This window comes from Dendrobates tinctorius, unplaced genomic scaffold (genome assembly GCF_039654945.1).
Source record: "Dendrobates tinctorius isolate UK_male_01 unplaced genomic scaffold, ASM3965494v1 ptg000171l, whole genome shotgun sequence".
Classification (NCBI taxonomy): domain Eukaryota; kingdom Metazoa; phylum Chordata; class Amphibia; order Anura; family Dendrobatidae; genus Dendrobates; species Dendrobates tinctorius.
The window spans coordinates 14013768-14031954 of NW_027361838.1; the positions used below are offsets into that span (position 1 = coordinate 14013768).

General features: G+C 41.0%; 1 protein-coding gene across 5 annotated transcripts in view; it reads right to left on the reverse strand.

Moving 5' to 3' along the window:
- Window positions 1–18187, reverse strand: part of DLGAP1 (DLG associated protein 1) — a 966059-nt gene that overhangs the window by 459199 nt on the left and 488673 nt on the right. The window lies entirely within an intron of this gene.

The window sequence follows — 18187 nt, forward strand, 5'->3', positions numbered from 1 at the left end:
TTTATTTATGTAGGGATTTTTTTATAAATTATTTTTACACTTTTTTTTTTAACTTTATTTTATTGTCCCGGGGGGGACATTATTGTAATGTGTCAGATCGCTGATCTGACAGTTTGGACAGCACTCTGTCAGATGAGCGATCTGTAAGGCGCTGCTGCAGGCTTCCTCGTGCCTGCTTTCTGTAGGCACTGAGGAAGCCGCCTCCCTGCAGGCCCCCGAAGGCCCCCAAGGCCATCTTGGATCCGGGGGCCTGCAGGGAAGGAGACCGTCGGAGCAGCGCAGCACATCGTGCTGCTCCGGTGGTCTCAGGGAAGCACAGAGTGAGCCCACTCCCTGCCGATGCTTCCCTAATCCCCCGATACAGTGTGATCATGTTTGATCGCAGTGTGCCAGGGGTTAACGTGCCAGGGGTGGTCTGTGACAGCCCCTGATACATAGTGCAGAGTGTCAGCTGTGATAATCAGCTGACACTCGGCCGCGATCAGCGGCGCCCCCTGGGAGCGCCGCTGATCGCTGAGATGTACTATCCCGTCCCCGGTCATAGGGGCCCAGGTACCGTGGATGGGATAGTACATCTCCTGTCAGAAAGGGGTTAAAGTTGGGAGGTATGAAAATGGCTAACAGATCATAGCTTACACTTACAGTGGCTAAACAATTACCAACTTTGGTGACAATTACCAACTTTAAAAGTTTAAAATAAAAATGTTAGGGTATGTGGACACGTTGCGGATTGCTGTGTGGAATTTTCTGAGGGGACAAAGTTGAAAAGAGCGCTGGATCAGGTGGTAGCTGTGGTGCAGTTAACAAATATAAAAAGGCAGAGCGGCAAGGTGAGAGAACAGTTGGTGAGAGAGTAAGGACATGTGAATGGTGGAATGCAGAGGCAGAGCGGCCGAGGAGTAGCTAGGGATAGAGTCCAGCTAGACATTGTGGGTCAAGCACCGAAGTTCAGACTATGCCAGTCATGATCCATTGTCCATACGCTACTGGTCAACCACATGTAAGTCTCTCTTACAAAGCAAGCTCAGTCAACATGTACAAACCCATATCTTTGAAGGGGAAGACAATAAATTTATAATGGCTGCAGAAGAAGAAATGAAATCCATGTATGACAAATAATGATGTCCGGCATTCACACAAATACAAAGAACCATCTTCCACTTCTTAAGGGATCATCAAGAACAAAGACTTCTGGACTTCCAGCACTGCCCAACTGAGGACATGACTGTGGATATTTTTGCGGAGCCAGTAATTACTGAGATGTTCCTGTCTGATGAAGTGGCTGGACCTAATGAACTGAGCCTTAGCTGTTGAGAAGGGGTGTTGGAGTATACAACAGCGGCAGAGGGTTATAGTTTGTATATGTGCATGTAGTTCCTTGAAATTGTATTGTATGACTTCTTTGTTTTCGTGTGTGCTCTCTTCCGGTAATCCTCCATCTTGATGATGACACAGATAATGGATACTGTATCTCCCAACTAAAACAGTTATTTCATCTCACAATGTCTGAGCGCTGAATAACTGTGCTGGAAGCTGAAATTCTGCAACAAACGCAAGATGAACCAGACTCGCAACATAATACTTGTATGAATCAACTGAACATAAAATCACAATTAGCAAGATATGAACAAATTGATAAAATGTTTTACAAACTACAGGACTGAAACTACAGTATCCCCATACATTCAGCTCTGAAAACATTTACAGCTTACATAATTAATCAATATAATGAGACAAGCATTTCCAAATACATTGCTCACTTATAGTCTCTGCATTGGGCGTCATTAAGACGTCCATGAAAAATATATGTGCTATCCATGATTTTCATACATACAGCATATGCCCATTGAAATCTATGGTGCAATTCACATGTCCGTGTTTTTTTGGAGACCATGTGTTCGTATAAAAATCACTGGGACATGTCTATTTTGATCAGAGTCACAGATCAAAATTACCCATACAAGTCTAGGGGGTCTGTGAAAGTTACTGGCAGCACACAGATACCATCACTGTACAGTCCATGTGCTGTCCATAATTAACGTAGTAAAGGATAGCAGAAGCTTTATCATTTATTTATGTTTTCAGAAATGAAAATCACTAATGAAAAACTATTGGTAAAAACTGCAACACTGACCAAAAATCAATTAAAATTGGATTCAAAATTTAGATGAATCTCAGATAATTTTTTGTCTGAATGAGGTCTTAGTCGAGAGCTAGATTCACAATTTTGCAGACTTTAAAACTGAATTTTCCCAGAACTTTTTGATACTTCAATGTCTTCTTCTAGATAAATGTTTTCTTGGAAAGTGTAGTATTTGCAATAGTCATTAAACAGGAATCTAAGATAATAGACAAGGCAGGGTAGAGGTACTATACAGATAAGTGAGGGTCTGTATGCATGGCCCCGGGTCTCTAGGTGAAGGGTTTTTATCACTTTGTGATATTGGCTAATATCTACAGTATGTTAGCTGCCATAAATTCATACTTGCTAATGTTATTACATACAAAAGAAACATATAATGTAGTTCCCCAAATATTTGGCTCATGCTCCACCCATTTATATAGTTCATACTTCCAAACTATAACATTTAAAGCCAAAATAGTGCATATGACATCCTTCATCACACATAAAAATGAAAAACCAAACCCTTAAATTATTTAAAACTCCCTAAATAAATACAGACCTAAAACTAGATAAGCTAAAATGAATGTAGATCTCAGAAACGTCTAGTAAATGCAAAACTCAAACTAAACAAAATATTGATCATCCAGAACCCTAATAAAAAATTCAGACCTGACCCCCTTCTATTCAGACAATGGACCAGACTATCCCTAAGTAACATCCTCTAACAAAATATATTAATAAATACCTCAGACTAGATTTCCCCTTAATGAAGACCTCATACCAGACTATCCTTAATGCAGACTCAAGTACCGATTTTCCTAAATACAGACTATAAACTAGACATCCCCTTGATGCAAACTTCTGACCAGATATTCTGTAAATAAATATTCTACTCCAACAAAAATATGGATTGCCTTAAGAAGTTTTAAAAGGTTTGGGAGATGTGGTGTGATGATTCACCACTAGCACAGTACTCCGGCGTTGAGCTATCCACTGCTTTGTCTCATGACATTATCTGATTGAATACCGGAAGTGATTGTACATGCTTTACTTTTAATGGTAATCTTGGAATATGTTTGGTGCAACAACTCCATTGCTGTTTTTCCTGTGTCTGTGTATGGAAGATGAAGCAGCCTGCTGTAAATGTTGCACAGGTAGAGACACACAAATGATTTATTCCTGATCTATTAAGCTTATCACATATTGTTCCTGTTTGTTTCTGAATAAGGAAGCTCTGATGTCACACACTTGGAGAGTATCCTAAATAATCCACTGTCAACAGGTTATGAGCCCAGGCCCCAGAGTGACACAGAACCCCAGAGTAACACAACAACAGAAGCCCAAAGCAAAAGCAGCACAGAGCAACAGAAAAGATGTCCACTAGCAGCAATCCTGTCAAGTTCTCAGTGCCAAGCCTCACTAACCAGAACTACCAGTCCTGAAAGTTCAAGGTGAAGATGCTGCTCATAATAGAAGGTACGTGGAAGTATACTCAGGAACAAGTGCCTCATCCATTACCAGATGATTGGCTAGAGAAGGATCAAAAAGCACAAAGCACGATCTCCCTCAGTGTAGATGTGTCACGCATGGTGAGGGAAAACTAAGTGTAATATAAAGGGAAATGGGGAAGGGGGCCCAGACACTAAGGAAGGAATTTGGAGACCCCTAGGCTACATCTAATCTCTCCCTAGAACTCTTACCGAGTTCCTATATTGGTTCCTCACCAATCGCCGATCCGGAACCAGAGGCCCTGAATCTCCCTGGGGCCTAGTCCTGAATAGGGAATGGGAGGGAGATGAGCGCTAGGCAGTCTCCGCTAAACTAAAGACGGTAAGGTGAGACAAACAGGGGAACACTTAGCTGAAAAGCCAGTGACGGATACAAGAAGAGGGTTTCCAGACACCAAACTGGAGCACTCTGAGAAGGTCCAACACTTTAGCAAGCCAAAGAGGAAATGAAGCTATTACCTGCACTGAGTCACAGCTGAGCCACTAACTAAATAGATGCAAACTTCTCAGGGCAGGAGGAGGTCGACACTGAGTCCTAGAGGCAGATGGTTCAGGGAGCAGTCTGTATGGACAGGCGCTCAGACCTTCTGAGGCCTGACACAGGATGATAGCCTGTCACCTCCGAAGCACTCGTGACAGTACCCCCTTCCTATGAGTGGCCCCCAGACACTCAGGACCTGGTTTCTCAGGATGTGAGGTATGGAATGCCCTAACCAACCTGGGGGCATTCACCTCTGATGCTGACACCTACGTCCTTTCCTCTGGACCATAACCCCTCCAGTGCACCAAGAACTGCAAGGAACGATGAAGGAGACAAGAATCAACAATCCTCCAAATTGCCATCTACCAAAATTGGGGGGGCGTGGGGATGAGGACTCAATGGGGTTCACACATTTCTTAAGAAGAGATCTATGAAAAACATTGTGGATTTTGAGAGCTTGAGGAAGCTCCAGACGAAACACCGCTGGCTTTATGACAGCAGATATTCTATAAGGACCAATAAACCTGGGTCCCAACTTCCAAGAAGGAACCTTCAACTTAATATTCCTAGTGGACAACCACACAAAGTCATTCACATTCAGGTCCGGACCTGGCACACATCTCCTGTCAGCCATACGTTTGTACCTGTCTCCCATAATTCTCAAATTCTTCAGGACGCCCTGCAACACGGAAGAGAGCGACGACGCAAAACGCTCCTCCTCCGGAACTCCTGAAGCCCCTCCCTCATTAGAGGCGCCAAACTTTGGATGATAACCATACGCACCGAAAAACATTGACCTGCCAGTGGACTCTTGACGGTGATTATTACTTGCAAATTCAGCTAATGGTAAGTAAGATGACCAATCTTCTTGGTTTTCAGAGATGAAACACCTGAGGTATGTCTCCAAATTCTGGTTGACCCGCTCTGTCAGCCCGTTCGACTGGGGATGAAAGGCTGAAGAGAAGGACAGCTGTACCCCCAGTCGAGAGCAGAATGCCCTCCAGAACTTGGAAACAAATTGGGTTCCCCGATCAGACATGACATCGGAGGGAACCCTGTGAAGTTTTGTGATCTCATTAATGAAAACCTGGGCCAGAGACTTAGCATTAGGAAGTGCTGGTAATGCAACGAAACAGACCATTTTACTAAATCTATCCACGACCACCAACACCACCATTTGAAGTCTGGAACGCTTTTCTGTTGGAATGAATATAAAAACTTTACATCCAAAAACTTTTAAATGATTGACACTTGGTTTTATACATTGCCACAGTTCATATGGAGTTTTCTTCAGTTTTCTGGAAAATAGTCTGTGTCTGTTCTGTAGATATGTAGCTGTCATTGCTGCCTCACTGCAATATTTCTCTGGTACTTTGGAATCTGTCAGCATACATCTCATCATTTCTGTCAGAGTTCTGATTTTTCTTTCTGCTACTCCATTTTGTTCAGGTGTGTACGGAATAGTTTTCTGGTGTTCTATACCATTTTGTCTTAAGTAGTTTTCTATTTTGTGACCTGTAAATTCACCTCCATTATCACTTCTGATGACAATTGGCTTCCTTTGAAATTTGTTACTCGACCTTGTTACATAGTCTACAAGTTTATCAAAAACTTCATTTTTGTTCTTAATTAAGTATGTGACTGTGTATCTTGAGTAGTCATCTATAAAAGTCACCATGTATCTATTTCCTCCTGATGTAGTCACTTTCATGGGTCCACATACGTCAGTATGCACCAAATCAAGTGGTCTTTTGCTTTTCATCTCACTTTCTTTTGGAATAGATATTCTTGTGGCTTTAGAATTTATACAACATTCACCTCTGATGGTAATTGAGCAATCTGATATCTTTAGATCTTTTGTCAATTCTTTTCTTTGTTGTTCCCTTATACTGTCAGGGTGTCTGTGTCCTAGACGTCTATGCCACACGTGAATACAGTTCTTGTGATCATGTGTACATACCTTCCTTTGGTGTGTCAAGATGATATAATTGTTCATCTGCCATGACATTGGTTATCACCTTGCTTCCTGCTAGAATTGCACACTCATTGTCTTAGAATTTTACAGTGAGTCCATTTGCTGTTAAACGCTTCACAGATAACAATCCACCTTCCAATTTTGGAACATACAACACATTATGTACAAGTATCTTTGAATTTTGCCGAACTTGTTTGAACAGTTTAGCATACCTTGTCCGATACCTTCTGCTGCTATTTTGCTTCCATCTGCAAGATAAATGGCTTCTTTGTTATCTAAATCAAGATCAGTGAAGACATTCTTGTCACTTGTCATATGACTCGTTGCTCCTGAATCAATAAACCAACCAAGTGATGATTCCTTGTCTGTTACTTTAAATGTGCCATTCCAATTATTCTCGCATGAATCGGAAATTGTGTTTTTCACTTTCTGTGTATGCAATCTATGTTGTAATTTTTGTTGTTCTGCTTTCCATATGGTACAGTCTTTCTTTAAATGACCTTTTTTCTTACATCTGAATCATTCTCTTGTCTCTTTATTATAGGGTTTTTTTAAATTCTGTAGCTTTAAGAGCGTTTCCACTGTCCTTTTCAGTAGAAGAATGATTTGCTTGTTCTTTTCTTCTCTGATATATTCATCTATGAGTCTGGTCTTCACAAATTCTAATGTGATGTCTTTTTCAGGTCTTGTCGCTAGTGCATTTATTAAGGCTGTATACGAATCTGGTAAACTGCACAAAAATATTTCTGCTACATGACTTTCTTTAATGTCTTCACCAATAGACCTTAGCTGTGATATTACTTCCATCATTGAGAATATTTGCTTTTGCATGTCATCATTTGCACTCAATCTCTTACTGTAAAGCTTTCTTAATAGAAATAACTTGTGATTTAAACTGGATCTTTCATGTAATTTTCTTAATGCATCCCACATTCCTTTCACTGTTTCTTGATTTCTTATGTGTATTAATTGAGCATCATCCACTAATAAGCTAATGGTGACTCTCGCTTTTCTATTCTTTCTATCCCATGTCTGATTATCTTCATCAGGTCTATCTGTAGTAATTACTTCCCATAAATCATCTTTAGATAACAACATCTCTACTTTAAATTTCCATAACTGATAATTTTCACTGTTCAGCTTAGCTACTGTGAGTTTCGGCTCTGTGCTGCACATCATTTTTATATAGCCTTACTTGTTTTAGAGTTGTAGTGAAGATATTCTTCTTTCTTCTTGAGAGTTACTGTATATCCTGTGTGTAGTGATTCTCTGTAATGATCTCCAGTGTGCAGTCCTCCAGTTCCTGGAATCATAAATTCCTTTGTCCCTCTGTATCTGGATTTTTTTCAGCCTCCGTTCACTGGGTTTTATCTCCTTCTGTTTACAGAGTTTATCTGCTTCTCCGTTGTCTGAGGTTATTGCTTGGGGTTATCTTCTGTGTGTCTGGAATTCTGTGTTCTGGGTGTCTCTGTTCTGGGCACATAACCTGTAGCAGAGTGTATCTTTTGAGAATGACCACCGATGCACAGGAGAACTTCACCGAGCAAGTTATCTTGAGTAAACAGTATTTATTTCATATGGGTAAACATGAGATAAGAATTCAGTAGCACACAGCCCGTGCTGCTGGCATAATACATTCAAAAGCAAAAGTAACAACAGCAATAGAGAACTTCCCTCTCCACAATACAGCAAACATATAACTTCACAATATAGCCATCTGCTGTCAGGCTAGTGTAAAGTCCTCCTTTACATAAACAATAAGTCCATTTTTGTTGCATATGCCAACACAGTCATGGCAAGAGATGTAAAAACTACCTCTTCACGGGAAGCAGAAGTGGATAAATGCCGCTAATGAGGAAATGAAGTCCCTTCACCAACTCCAGACATTCGAGCTTACTGAGCTACTGTAAATGTGCTTTCCTGGCCTGCAACATCTTCAGACTTGTCTTTCCCTGAGTACATCTGGGACGTCATTGGTTGGCAAGTGGAAAGAGAGCTGCCAGTAGCTGATCTTGATAATTTCTCTGCCCAAGTGCATTCAGCATGGCAGTAAATTCCTCAGATAACCATTAATAACTTCATTGATAGCATGTCAAGACCTGTATATGAGTGTACATCTGCTTGTGGAGCTCATGGTTGATACTGAAAATATGGAGATATTTTGAAAATGCTGTTTCCATTTTTTCCAATATCATTAACATTTCTATTGATCCCATAATTTCCATAACTCCATAACTTTCCCTTATTGGTGTTGCAATTTCAATATTGAGTGTACACTAGGGTGACTGGATCTCATATGGGGGGGAAAAAATGTCAGAATCTTGTTCGTCTGGACCCCACAAAATGATTCCCCTTTCCAGATATTGAGGGAGCCAAAATTTGAGCTCGATCAAACGACGTTAACCCGTGCCGCTCGTCGCTCAAAGTTTGAAAAAATCCAAATTGAGGTATTTTAAGATTTAGGTATTTTGCATAGTCTGTTAGACTATAAAGAATGTGACAACAACATTGCAGAAATAGCCCTGACCAAATTTTCGAACCATTTGTGGTATTTGAATGCAGAGTTGGTGGGATTATCGTTTTTTGATCCCACCATTACAGACAATGAAAAGTTGTTAATGGCTAATAAATTGCTCAGTACCACAGATGAACCATCAGAGCAGGCTAACCTACATGAGTTGATAATTTTACATAGTTATCTAATCTATTCTAGAGCTTTTGTTAAAGTAGTTTTTGAAACGTCAGAATATAATGCTCGGCATTTGCTTACAACTTGCAGGACATATTGCTTTTGTTCTTCAACTTTTGTCAGAAGGTCGTTAAAGTCGGTTACTTCCTACCTCTTTTAATTTTTCTTTCCTAACTTTTGGATTTACAACCCTAGCGTGCTCTGATGGTTCATCTGTGCTACTGAGCAATTTATTAGCCATTAACAACTTTTCATTGTCTGTAATGGTGGGATCAAAAAACGATAATCCCACCAACTCTGCATTCAAATACCACAAATGGTTCGAAAATTTGGTCAGGGCTATTTCTGTTGTCACATTCTTTATAGTCTAACAGACTATGCAAAATACCTAAATCTTAAAATACCTCAACTTGGGTTTTTTCAAACTTTGAGCGACGAGCGGCACGGGTTAACGTCGTTTGATCGAGCTCAAATTTTGGCTATCTCAATATCTGGAAAGGGGAATCGTTTTGTGGGGTCCAGACGGACAGAATTCCGACATCGATTTTTTGCGGTCACCCTAGTGTACACACAGTATATAGATAAGAGAGGTTAAATCAGAAATTGCATATGGCAGAAATTCAATTTCTACCTATTCAAGGGGTTCAATAGAAGGAATAAAAAAAAACTTGAATAATAAGGAACAGACAAACTTCTCTTCTCCAACTTAAGTGAAATTCCATTGGTTATGTACATGAGATCTATTGACCTCAAAAAGGTGCACAGAAGTTATTTGAGAGAATGTTAACTTGATTCAATTTATTTCAAGTGTTGTGCAGCTGAAATGAATTAAAGAAAGGAAGAGCAAATTTCCTGAAAGAATCTAAAAGATATGTCAGCTCCTTCAGCAAGCAGTCCCATGCCCTTGACACAGAGGGGACTTTGATATGTAAATGTGAGGCTCTGACTACAATGCTAAGTCGCAGATTTAAAAATAAAGTTCTCTCATGTATCTCGCTGATCACATGCATTGATCCTCATGAATTAGTCTTATCAGGCCTAATAGAAGACTTCCTAGCTTGATGCGCAGCTCTAGTAATAGATTTTAAGTCTAAAACAAATATATCTATAAAAAAATCACATTAATATTGCACTGAAAAACACTTTCAAATACTTCTGAGCTAGAATATAATGCCAAGAACATTAGATAATACTTTATACCACGTTTCATGCGCTTGATGCCTCCTGGGGGTCTTAATCTTTTTCAAGATGTAAATATAGGATCATATGCTTTAGTTCTAAACAACAATATTTTATCTCTCTAAAGACCTTAAGGGCATGAAAAAAATTGTTAAAGGGAACCTGTCATGTAAAATAATGCTATTGACCTGCAGATATGGGGTTAATCTGCAGGTTGATAGCATTCTGACACCGTGTGACCACAGCACTGAGAGCAATAATGCTGTGCGGAAATTAACTTTAATCCCACAAGAGAGTTTGGCTTTCAGTCATAGGGGTGGCGCCAGAGTGGATTCAGTCACTGCTCTGTATATAGAGCCGAAGCTGTAAGTGGCTGATAGCAGACTTAACATTAGGGTCAGCTGTCAGTCAGTGCCGAGGGCACGGTTACAGTGGCCGATCTCTATACACGGAGTGGTGACTAAAGCCGTGCCAGTGCCAACCCTATCACTGGAAGCGGAACACTGCCAGGAGGAATAAAGTTAATTTCCTCCCGGCAGTGGAGCTCTCAGTGCTGGAGTCAAATGTTGTCAGAACACTTTTAACATACAGATTAACCCCATATCTGCAGGTTGATCGTTTTTTGACACATCAGGTTCCCTTTAAATGCACCATTGTCATATTACTTATGTAGTGTCCTCTGAAAGTATTGCTTCTAGGAGTGATTAAAATATTGTAGAAGAACACAAAAAACTGTATAAATTTGGCATCTCCATAATCACACTTTCCCTTAAAATAAAGTTAATGTACTTTTTACCCCAAAGCAAACCAGCAGAATTGCTGTTTTTTAAATAATTCATTTGCACCAAAGAAACTTTGCGACACGTGTCACTTTTAAATGACATATTTATGGTATCATTATTAGTGTTGAGCATTCCGATACCGCAAGTATCGGGTATCGGCCGATACTTGCTGTATCGGAATTCCGATACCGACTTCCGATATTTTTTCAATATCGGAATTCGGCATCGGAATCGGAAGTTCAAAGTTGATTGACAGCCTGACGTCATCATGATGCGCGGTGTGTGCGCATCATGATGCGCCGTCATTTCGGGCCTTCCGGGGGTCTCTGCCGGCCTGCCGGGGGGCTGTGCCGGCCTGCCGGGGGGCTGTGTGGACTGCCCGGGGTCTGTACCGGCCTGCCGGGGGGCTGTGCCGGCCTGCCGGTGGTCTGTGCACCCTGTGGGGGTCTGTACCGGCCTGCCGGGGGGCTGTGCCGGCCTGCCGGTGGTCTGTGCACCCTGTGGGGGTCTGTACCGGCCTGCCGGGGGGCTGTGCCGGCCTGCCGGTGGTCTGTGCACCCTGTGGGGGTCTGTACCGGCCTGCCGGGGGGCTGTGCCGGCCTGCCGGGGGGCTGTGCTGATGTCCGGGGGTCTGTGCAAGCATCGTCCGATGGGACTACAAGTCCCATCTGGCGATGCCTGCTACCATGACAGTGATTGACACATTAGCCAATGATGGGACAGTAGTAGTCCCATCATCCGGCTAATGTGTTAAATGTTAAAAAAAAAAAAATACTACATACATACTACATACATACTACATGCATGCTACATGCATGCTACATACATACTACATGCATGCTACATACATACTACATAATACATGCTACATACATACTACATATATACTACATGCATGCTACATACATACTACATGCTACATACATACTACATGCTACATACATACTACATATATACTACATACATACTACATACATGCTACATACATGCTACATACATACTGCATGCTACATACATACTACATATATACTACATGCATGCTACATACATACTACATGCATGCTACATACATACTACATACATACATACTACATTCATGCTACATACATACTACATGCATGCTACATGCATGCTACATACATACTACATGCTACATACATACCACATATATACTACATACATACTACATACATACTACATATATACTACATGCATGCTACATACATACTACATGCTACATACATACCACATACATACTACATACATGCTACATGCTACATACATACTACATATATACTACATGCATGCTACATACATACTGCATGCTACATGCATGCTACATACATACTACATGCTACATACATACCACATATATACTACATACATACAATACATTCATACAATACATACATAGACATACAGTACATATAACATAGAGTAACATACTTACCAATACTTGTCACATTGTTCCCCGAAGCCATTGTCTTTTCCGGAATAAATATTAACATAACAAACCACAAAAATACTCACCCACGATCCGAAGCAGTCCACGAGTGTGTCCCACGACGATCTTGGGTAGAGAACTGCAGCATCAGATGATGCTGCCGTTCTCTACGGGCTGCAGGAATCCAATGACGGAAGGTAGGTATCCTTCCGCACTGTATTCCTCCGCCACTTAAAAAAAAAAAAGTCCCTAGTCTCACTCAATGGCATAAAGTGAGACTAGGGACTTTTTTTTTTTTAAGTGGCGGAGGAATACAGTGCGGAAGGATACCTACCTTCCGTCATTGGATTCCTGCAGCCCGTAGAGAACGGCAGCATCATCTGATGCTGCAGTTCTCTACCCAAGATCGTCGTGGGACACACTCGTGGACTGCTTCGGATCGTGGGTGAGTATTTTTGTGGTTTGTTATGTTAATATTTATTCCGGAAAAGACAATGGCTTCGGGGAACAATGTGACAAGTATTGGTAAGTATGTTACTCTATGTTATATGTACTGTATGTCTATGTATGTATTGTATGAATGTATTGTATGTATGTAGTATATATGTGGTATGTATGTAGCATGTAGTATGTATGTAGTATGTATGTAGCATGTAGCATGTATGTGGTATGTATGTAGCATGTAGTATGTATGTAGCATGCATGTAGTATATATGTAGTATGTATGTAGCATGTAGTATGTATGTAGTATGTATGTGGTATGTATGTAGCATGTAGTATGTATGTAGCATGCATGTAGTATGTATGTAGTATGTATGTAGCATGCATGTAGCATGCATGTAGTATGTATGTAGTATGTATGTAGTATGTAGTATGTATGTAGCATGTATGTAGCATGCATGTAGTATGTATGTAGTATTTTTTTTTTTTTTTAACATTTAACACATTAGCCGGATGATGGGACTACTACTGTCCCATCATTGGCTAATGTGTCAATCACTGTCATGGTAGCAGGCATCGCCCGATGGGACTTGTAGTCCCATCGGACGATGCCTGCACAGACCCCCGAAGCCTGCACAGACCACCGGCAGGCCGGCACAGCCCCCCGGCAGGCCGGCACAGCCCCCCGGAGCCTGCACAGACCACCGGCAGGCCGGCACAGCCCCCCGGCAGGCCGGCACAGCCCACCGGAGCCTGCACAGACCACCGGCAGGCCGGCACAGCCCCCCGGCAGGCCGGCACAGACCACCGGAGCCTGCACAGACCCCCTGGCAGGCCGGCACAGCCCCCCGAAAGGCCCGTACAAACCCCAGAGAGGCTGTACAAGGCAAAAACAGGGTTTTTCTTATTCCGATACCGGAAGTCCCATAGACTTGAATGGGACTTCCGGTATCGGAATCGGCGATACCGATACTTTTTTTAAAGATCGGCCGATCCATTCCGATCCGATACTTTGAAGTATCGGACGGTATCGCTCAACTCTAATCATTATGGATCTATAAAACCAGTAGTCCCTTTTATTTCCATGATTACATGCATATCCTAAAGTAGGGAATAGGGGGATGAGGCAGACGTAGCAGAGCTTTTTAGAATGGATGTGGTATAGAAAACTGGCCTAGTAATAGAACCATTACAGGGTCTTTTACTTATGAGAACGTGTTGGATCCATCTGACCCTAATTAACTGAATTGAGATAGAAATATTTCCGTAAAAATAAGAAGTATACCAGACTGCCGAGGTTTGTTGCCATAATGATAACTTTGAAGTCCCTGAACAATTCTATCTGTCCAGTGGGATTAAACTAATCACTCTGACAGATCAATGGGCGGAAAGTTGAAATAGTTAATTCCTCTCTTCATAGAATTGTCTCGCTCTGTAGGGTCTCAGATTCCTTCACAAACATAATGATGTTACATAATACTATTTCTACCAGCGTCACATGTTAATGTTCGAATAATAGATGACTTTTTGCAACCTAGTCAAGTGTAAAGGCATGTAACACGGATGCCATTTCACTGCCGTCAACTGAATATAAGCCTAGAAGTGGTCGCAGTGAAAAGCGCAGAATATTGCATTATTCCAGTTATGGTGTAATATTCCTGAACCTATTGTCAGGGATCAGCACGGAGATGCACAGATTTGCTCTTGGCATTTTTATTGCCTTATTACAAAAGCCTTAAAGCTTAGCTCTGCTAGTCAGAAACAGAAAATTCAAGTATGACTGCAATCAAGCTCAGAATCCCTCTCCACGTAGCGTCTTAGTCATATACACTCACAGAGCTCCAGAAGTTCAACTATAGGATTTTTTTTTTCCAAGGTCATCACAATGGAGAAATTGTAGTTTTCTTTCCATTGATGCTTAGTCCTGGTGAATTTTGGAGTCCAAAATGTTGACTATTAGAAATTGAGAACTCTATAAGTAGAATAATCTATTAAAGAAGCTTCCGTATGCTAACTTTGTTGGTCAGAAGTATAATGTGAAGATAGTTGAGTGAGTGATGTTATTTCAGGTTTTCTGGATAATCTTAAAGGGAATCTGTCAGCAGGATTTTTTAATGTAATCTGAGGGAAGCATGAGGTAGGGGTTGAGACACTGCTTTTAGCTATGTGTCCCTTTTTAGGCTGTGTGCTGTTGTTTCGATACACTGAATGTTTTATCAGCAGTAAATTATCACTACTGGACTAGCTGTTTGGTGCCTCCTGGTCCAGCCATGCCCCCACCACCGAGTAGCAACTCACTGTCAATATACAGTGTAAATAGAAAGCTGGTAATCAGTGGTGTGGGAGGGGTTAGCTTTCTCAGATCTGCTCTATGCTACATCTAAAAGCTCTTAGGCTGTGTGCCCACGTTGCATTTTTTAAGCATTTTTGCAGCTTTTTCTCTGCAGCAGAAACGCTTAAAAAACGCTAATAAAACGCATTCCCATGCAATCCTATGGGATTCCGCAGTTGCTGTGCCAATGCTGCAGATTTTACCGCTGCGGAATCGCATCGCGGTAAAATCCGCAGCATGTCCATTAATTTTGTGGAATCACGGCGATTCCACAGCCATAGGATTGCATTGAAACACTCACTTTACGCATGTGGCTATGCTCACCATGCGTAAAGTGAGCGCTTCATGTGCAGATGGTACCCAGGGTCTGGGGGAGACTGTTCTCCATGCCCTGGGTACCATATCCCTGTAAAAAATAGAATTAAAATAAAAAATAGGGATATACTTACCCTCTGTCGGTCCCCGGAGTCCTCCCGCCCCTCAGCCACGCTGCCAGCATCTTCCGGTTCCAGGGATGCATTGCGCGAATCACCCCAGATGACGTCATGGTTGCGTGACCACTACGTCATCTGAGGTGATTCTCGTAATGCATCCCTGCGAACGGAGCTTGCCGGCAGCGTCACTGAGAGGCGGGATGACTCCGGGGGCCGACAGAAGATGAGTATATCACTATTTTTTAATTTTTTTTTTTTTATTAGATTTTACATCCTATCTTTTTATTGATGCTGCATAGGCAGCATCAGTAGTAAAAAGTTGGTCACACTTGTCAAGCACTATGCTTGACAAGTGTGACCAACCTGTCAATCACCTTTTCAAGCAATGCTACAAATCGCTTGGAAAGCGCAAGCAATCCGCAAGCTAAAAATGTTTGCAAAACGCTTGTGTTTTGCGGGAAAACGCATGCGAATTCCGCTGGTGTTTTACCCGCGGCAGGGACTTGCGGAAATGCTGCTGACATTTCCGCAGCATTTCAGCAACGTGGGCACATAGCCTTATTGTGTCAGCACTGCTGCAGCCAGTAAACTAAGTGATATATCATTGGAATCAGGATCTCTTTCTCTACATTATTCTGCTCTCAGATGAGGCAGCAAAAACCTACTGACTGATTCCCTTTAAGGTCTTATAAAACCCAAATCTTATACCTCACGTCAAATAATATTTACTTCTAGCTTTATGCTTTATAGAAAGTAGATAATTCTCAATGCCACAAACAGGTTTGTTTCAGGCCTCGATTTTCAGTTAATTAAATGTAATTTACTTGCTCTGCATAATTATGATAACGTAAATATTATATCAACTGATGCGACGTGTCTGCTGCTGCCGAGTGTCGGGCAGAATGCAGATGTAGCAGCATTTTGACTCTCCTTCTGATTGCATTTCAGCAGTAATCTAATTAAACACCTGAACAACCGTTACCAATTTCAAACTATTCAGTAGAATATATTCTAGAAAGAACTAGAGTTTCATTGGAATGCTTTCCATTAGACCTGTATAAAATGGCATACCGTAACATGAAATGAAAAATATCATCTAGAAATACACAAAAGGTAATATAATGAGACAAAAAACAATAAACATAAATGTGCTATTGGCTTAATACAGGTGGTGAATGCCGGTATTTACTGTTGGACAACGCTAAAGACTGGCGGGCTGCTTGAATTAGCATCAAGTGCCACAAAAGAGAACGTAATGGCATTATATAACAGCACGGTGTAACAATCAGGCTCATAGGCGATCCTTTACATCTCACAAATGGTTAATGCTGCATGCAATATAGAAGTTACCTTGCATGAAATCTAGATATTTTGATTATTATTATGGACAAGAAAACATATTCTTCATTTTGCATATTCATTATTTGAGCCTATATCTGTATAACCAAATGCAAAACTGATGGCCGCTGACAAAATGCTAAGAATTAATACAAAAAATGGGAAATATAACAGTAACACGATGTCACAAGAGAATCATAGCAACGTAGCCAGTGTGTCTAATATTAGGCATGCATAGTAATTGCCAGACACTTACCTTTCGTCTTGAGTATGCAAATAAACATTCTTTATGATAAATTATATTCATCATCTCTTCAGCTCTAGGCAGCAAAAAAGATCTAGGTTTTTCTCATCGTTCTGCCATTTCAAAGTGGGCGAATATAGCAGTAAACACAGGGACCGGAAAGGAGTGCTTAACAATCACTCACAGAACACTATATTTGTAACTAAAGCTTTCTTTTAGCATGCAAATAATTCATGAAATGAGATCACAGAACGAGGGAACAATGCTTAATGACTGCTCAGAACCGACTGCCTAACACATGTAATTTAGTGTCCTCGCCAGTTATTACTCAACCTTAACATGTTAGATGTTATGGCCAAAAAAAAAAAAACGAGGACTGTATCATTTTCCCGATTTCCTGGCTTCTCTTTATGTATCGAGATTGCCTGTTTTTTTTTTTTTTTAGAATAATAGCTCAATGGATGCCAACCTTCAGGAGCAATGTCAATAACCATTCATTGGCATGCAGAGCAAGCTGAATATTCCTCAGTCTTTCGAAAGTGGAAGACTCAGCGTGTAATTCTGCTTCATTGCCACAGAAACCAGTTTGCGATAATAGGGCAGGCTCGCACAAAGAAAAGAAACAAATAACCAAATCTAAATAAATCAGCAAACGTAACGAAAAAGAAAATGATTGCTGACTTACAAAAGTGTCACAGCGAGAGGCAACGAAAGTTCATATGTCGTAAACCTCTATATGTGCTGGAAGCCAACCAGTAAGTATGGCCTCAGTCCATGAAAACCTTAACCAGAGGGTCACATTTGTCAGAAACATTACAATCTTTGCCCATTTCATACTAGATGGTAGGATGGCAATTTTAATAAAATAATTTCAACAGGTCAGTTTTTTCAACAGTGAATCTATTGTTAGAAAACGACCTTAGTTGAAATCACGTAGCAAGCTACAAATTTGAGGACAAGATAAAGGCTTTGGAGGGATACACCAATTATTATCAAAATGGGGAGAATCCCAAGAAACCTCAATGTTAAGCTCTAAAATGTAACTTTTATTGTTATTATTAAATCTAAAATACTTTAGGGTAAATAAAAAACTTTGTTCCTAATCAGCCTCAACTTATTATTAACCCCTTTACCCCTGAAGCTGGTTTGCACATTAATGACTAGGCCAATTTTTACAATTCTGACCACAGTCACATTATGTGGTTATAACTCTGG